Raw genomic sequence first — 6000 nt, 5'->3', positions numbered from 1 at the left:
CCATTTGCAAGTGTTGTGGCATCTTTCAAAGTGAGCTGTTCACAAGTAGATGTGTGTAAATGCTGAGTGCATGTAAGTGTGACTGTGTACAGGGCTGTGGGGTTAGCACACCAAAACTTACTCAAACCAGGCATTTAATCATGGGCATGTGAAATGTTGCTTTATGTAGAAGGATAGAACACATAATTTATTTGATCAGTTTCTGAAAAGACTTTCTTAAATGCCTATGAGGCAGTCAGTCCTAGGTTTGACTTTTGCGAATCTGATTAAATGTTCCCTCGAAGAAATCTCTAGGTCATCCAGTAACTCTGTGATGTGATTCTGCTGGAAGTTGCCTATAGAGTTGTACTAAAGGGCCTATAAATTCCTAGATACATGTTCTCTCAAGTCAAACAAATACGTGTTTTTTCTCTCATTCTCATTCATGCATTCATTCCCACATTCACAGGGGCTCATGTGCAGCTAATGCCAGCCGATGTAGAGTCGATTGTATGCAATGAACTAGGCATTTAATGTTATAATTTTTTGTTTTGAAGCTGGAATCAGAGTCAGTGTCAACTCTGACTTCAGAGCCCTGATTGTATGGGGGAAAGTTGTTGTTTATTCGTTCAGTTGCTTCCAACTCTTCATGACTTCATGGACCAGACCACGCCAGAGGTCCTTCAAGGTCAAGCCAGTCACTTCAAGGATGCTATCCATCCATCTTGCCCCTCTTCCTTTTTCCTTCTTTTCCCCCCAGCATAATTGTCTTCTCTATGCTTTCCTGTCTTCTCATTATGTGGCCAAAGTACTTCATCTTTGCCTCTAATATCCTTCCCTCCTGTGAGCAGTCGGGCATTATTCCCTGGAGTATGGACTGGTTGGATCTTCTCGCGGCCCAAGGCACTCTCAGAATTTTCCTCCAACACCACAGTTCAAAACCATCTCTCTTTGTTCAGCCTTCCTTATGGTCCAGTTACTACGGAGAATACCATTGCTTTAACTGTGCAGATCTTTGTTGCCAGTTTGATGTCTCTACTCTTCACTATTTTATCGAGACTGGACATTGTTCTCCTCCCAAGCAGTAAACGTCTTCTTATTTCCTGGCTGCAGTCGCCACCTGCAGTCATCTTGGCACCTCGAAATACAAAGTCTGTCACTGCCTCCACGTTTTCTCACTCTATTTGCCAGTTATCAATCAGTCTGCTTGCCATAATCTTGTTTGTTTTTTTAAAAATGTTTAACTGCCACCCAGCTTTTGCACTTTCTTTTTTCATCTTTGTTAGAAGGCTCCTCAGCTCCTCCTCACTTTCGGCCATCAAAGTGGTAGGTAGTTTAGGCAAAACAGTCCAAGAGAAGAGAATGGAAGGATTTGAATAGGAAAGCACCTGAGAAGTAGAGGTTATACGTATGTCTTTCTCATCATTATCAGATTTAAGTGTTGTCCTTCCCTCTGGGGAACTGAGTCGTCCAAGCATTCCTTAGTTAGATGGGGCTTACCTTGACTGTAGTATATAACACCTCTTCACAATTCTTCTTGTATTACAGGAGCCAGTTTAGGGAGGTGTAGAATTTATTATAGGAACAATCCAGTAAGTTAAATTGCCTCCACCCTTTTGCATGGCCATTTCAAGCTGAAAAAAAGTATCATGAACAAGGACAAAATGTGTGTGTCATAGTTGCCAGAGTTGGAGGGTCAAAAGTGGGTTAGAGTAAGGGTTCAAAAAGCTTTAAATCATACAATCTTAGGGTACATCTACACTGTAGAATAAATGCAGTTTGACACCACTTTAACTGCCATGGCCGAATGTGATGAAATCATGAGAGCAGATGTGGCTCTTAATGAGACATGCCACATAATCACGGGGTCACTGGAGAAATTACACTGCTTAGCCGGTATTGCACCACCTGACATCCACAGGGAAGTAGCAGCCAATAGTGAAAGGACCAAGGCAGAGATATCTCCAGCTCATCCCCTGTTTGGGTATCAGCCAGCACGTCAACGACTTAATAGTTTTCTAAGATCTACAGAGACACTCGCTGGAACACCTCAGCAAGCGAGAGTCCAAAAGTGGCAGGCTCAAACCCAGCACCTCAACCAATGGCTGATACCAAATGAGAGACTCCCCCCTGGGCAGACAGAAAACTGGGCGACTTGGAAGGCGCTGAACAGACTGCGCTCTGGCACCACGAGATGCAGAGCCAACCTTCAGAAATGGGGCTACAAAGTGGAAACTACCGGCAAAATTCCTCCACCTAAAAAATGAATTGTTCCTGAAGGACGTATGGAGAGCAAGAAACCCGACGGAAAAGGGCTTCACATTCTATTCCGATAGACATAGTTCATGGTCTAGACTAGACATGGTCTGGGCAACCAATTCTATGTTAACTACAATAAATAAGATCAAAATACTTCCCAGAACTAACACGGATCACTGCCCTATACTAGTGGAGCTACAAGGGGAGAGACACCAGAGGAAATGGAAACTGAATCAATTCCTGCTAAAATTGGACAAAGACATAGAGAATAATAAAAATCATATCAAGGAATACTTCAAGTTTAACACCAATAAAGAAACCAGAATTGAGGTAGTCTGGGATGCCTGCAAAGCAGTGATGAGGGGGCACTTCATCCATCAAGGGGTGTCCCGAAACAAGAAAAGACATGAAGCACAAGTAGAATTAAAGAAAAAATAGAGGAATTGGAAACAACTCTAAAAAGAAGACCCGGAAACAAGAAAATCAAATTGGAATTGGAACTGAGGAGGAAACAACTTAATTCGACTCAACTAGAACAAATAGCAAAAAACCTCAAATATACAAAGGTAAATTACTTCACCAATGCAAACAAGCCGGGGAAACTCTTAGCCAAAAAACTGATGAAAAGGAAACAACAACATTATATAACGAAGATAACGAAAGAGGGAAAAAACTACCATACAGAAGAGGAGATCAGGAAACAATTTACGACATTCTATAAAGAACTATACAAAAAGGACGAAACAAAAATGGAAGAAATAGTATCTTTTCTGACAGAACACAAACTGGGAAAAATAAAGGAAGAACAAAGAGAAAGTCTTAATAAACAGATAGGTGAAGAAGAGATAAAGAGGGCAATCAAAAATCTCCCCAATAACAAAGCACCCGGTCCGGATGGACTAACATCAATATTCTATAAGACATTCCAGGAAGAGCTTATCCCACACCTGAGAGAGTTATTTAACAACATCCTGCACCACGCAAGAATCCCCGAATCATGGCAAGAGGCGGTTATTTCTTTAATCCATAAAGAGGGGTCGGAGGCAGACAGCGTGAAAAATTACAGGCCAATATCTCTGCTAAATAATGGCTATAAGATCTTCTCCAGCATAATAGCCAGCAGAATGAAAAAATTCCTGAGTGATATAATCAATGAAGACCAGACGGGCTTCCTACCAAACAGGCAGATGAGGGAAAACCTCTGAACAGTGCTTAACATAATAGAATATTACGAAGTGAATACACAAAAAGAACTAGGCCTGCTATTTGTCGATGCTGAGAAGGCTTTCGACTGCGTCAACTGGAACTTCATGTTGCAGATCCTCAAGGAGAGAGATATGGGATTCTACATCACCAATGCGATAAATGCCATATATTCCAACCAAAGTGCAAGGATCAGAATAAACGGACACAACACAGAAAAAATCGACATCATGAGAAGCACCAGGCAGGGATGCCCATTGTCCCCCCTACTCTTCATTATGACGCTTGAAATACTTCTAGATGAAATAAGAAGAGATGACAATCTGAAAGGCACCAAAATAAGGAATGAGGAATTCAAGCTAAAGGCCTTCGCGGACGACATCGTCTGTATAGTAGAAAACCCACTGGAGACTATACAGAAATGGACACCAAAAATTGAAAAATATGGAAGAGTAGCAGGACTAAGAATCAATAAAACCAAAACAAAAATCCTAACTAAAAATATGAATAAAGCCAAGAGAGAAAAACTACAGGAAATTTCACAATATGAAGTCTCCAATAAAATAAAATACCTGGGAATACAACTGTCAGCCAGCAATTCGCAGCTGATTAAGCATAACTTCGAACCAGTATGGAAGGACATTCAGAAAAAGCTGGAAAGCTGGAACCAACTAAGACTAAGCCTCCTTGGCAGAATCTCCGTAGTTAAGATGAGCGTCCTACCGAAAATGATTTTTCTTTTCCAAATGATCCCCGTCTTCAGAACTTCCCATTGTTTCCTCCAATGGAAAAAAGACATCTCAAAATTCGTATGGGGAGGCAAAAAGGCAAGGATCAAATTTAAAATAGCAACAGATGCAGTTGAAAGAGGTGGCCTGGGTTTACCAAACCTTCAACTATATTACGATGCATGTGCCCTATCCTGGGCTAGGGACTGGGCAACCCTAACAAAGAGGAAATTGCTAAGTTTGGAAGGCTTTGACATCAGGAGGGGCTGTCACGCCTACTTATGGCTTGGCAAGGCAAAAATTGAAAAGAACTTCACCACCCACTTTGTCAGGGCTGCCCTCCTGAAAATGTGGGAGAAATACAAAAGAAACTTCTATGATAAAACACCCATCTGGTTCTCCCCGACGGAAGCTTCTCACAAAAGAGAAGTCCCAAGTGAAAAGTGGTACACCTATAGAGAGCTCTTAGAGAAAAAAGAAGACCAATGGAATTTAAAGTCTCTGGAGCAACTAAGAAAACTAGAGATGAACCTATCGTGGTTTCACTACATTCAAGTAAAAGAAAGCTATAAGGAAGACAAAAAAAGGGCTTTGCCCCCCAAGACACGACCTGGGACCGGATAATGAAAAAAGAAAAGAAAATAATAAAAGCATTGTATCAGAAGCTGCTTGAATGGAATACAGAGACAGAGGTAATCAAAGACAACATGATAAAGTGGGCCACGGATTTCAGGCACTCCATCCTACTGAGAGAATGGGAAAACATCTGGAGGGGAAAAATTAAATATGCCAAGCCAGCCAATACAACGGAAAACTGGAAAAAAATGTTTTTTCGCTGGCACATCACTCCGCAAAAACTCGCCAAATTCCAAAAAGGAACAAACAACAACTGTTGGAAATGCAGCAACCAACTAGGTTCCTACTTCCACGTTTGGTGGCAGTCCAAAAGAGTAAAGAGTTTTTGGCTCGAGATACACAAGCAAACACAAATAATCCTACAGATCAAATTCGAACTCAAACCAGAGTATTACCTCCTCCATCTGATGGACTTTAATTTGGACAAAAACAAAGACAAGCTACTTTACCATCTGACGGCTGCAGCAAGAATGCTGATTGCAAGCATGTGGAAAAAGAAAGAACTACCAACAATAGAAACCTGTTTGCTTTGTTCTGTTAGAAATGTAATATAATGGATTGGTCGCTCTGACATGACAAATAAATGAGAGTTGTAGTTTGGTAAGCTATCAGCAGTCTTTGGTGGAAAAGGCTAAAGATCTTGCCAGCAACTAAAACTCACAGGACTCTATAGTTTTGAGTCATAACAGTTAAAGTGGTGTCAAACTGTATTAATTCACACTCTTAGAGTTGGAAAGGGCCATGAAGGCTATCTAATCAAAGTTCCTGTCATGCAGAAATAAACAACTACTTACAGTAATTTTTTTTCCTAATGTTTAGGTGGAATCTCTTTACTTGTAATTTGAATCCCTTTGATGGTATTTGGGACACAAAAAGGGGCTTTGTACTAATGAGAGTCTACAGAAGTTTACTATTTCCCATTAAATGAATGTTTTTGTTCTAAATGTTAGAATTATGGAAGTTGCAGATATCTCATGCATATCATCCCAATTTGAGGTGGCTCAATTTGTTTGAATGAATGATACCTTGGTGTATGTAGCAGACCTGGATGCAAAATACTTTTTTACACATAGCAAACTTTTGATGCTATCTGAACGCTGCCATGAATCACTTTACCTATTTAAATACTTAAACAAATAGCATTGAACTATCTTGTAACAACATTATCTTTCCTATGTGTACACTACAGTAAATA

This window comes from Anolis sagrei, chromosome 2, assembly GCF_037176765.1.
Source record: "Anolis sagrei isolate rAnoSag1 chromosome 2, rAnoSag1.mat, whole genome shotgun sequence".
Lineage (NCBI taxonomy): Eukaryota > Metazoa > Chordata > Lepidosauria > Squamata > Dactyloidae > Anolis > Anolis sagrei.
This window is presented reverse-complemented; position numbering follows the sequence as displayed.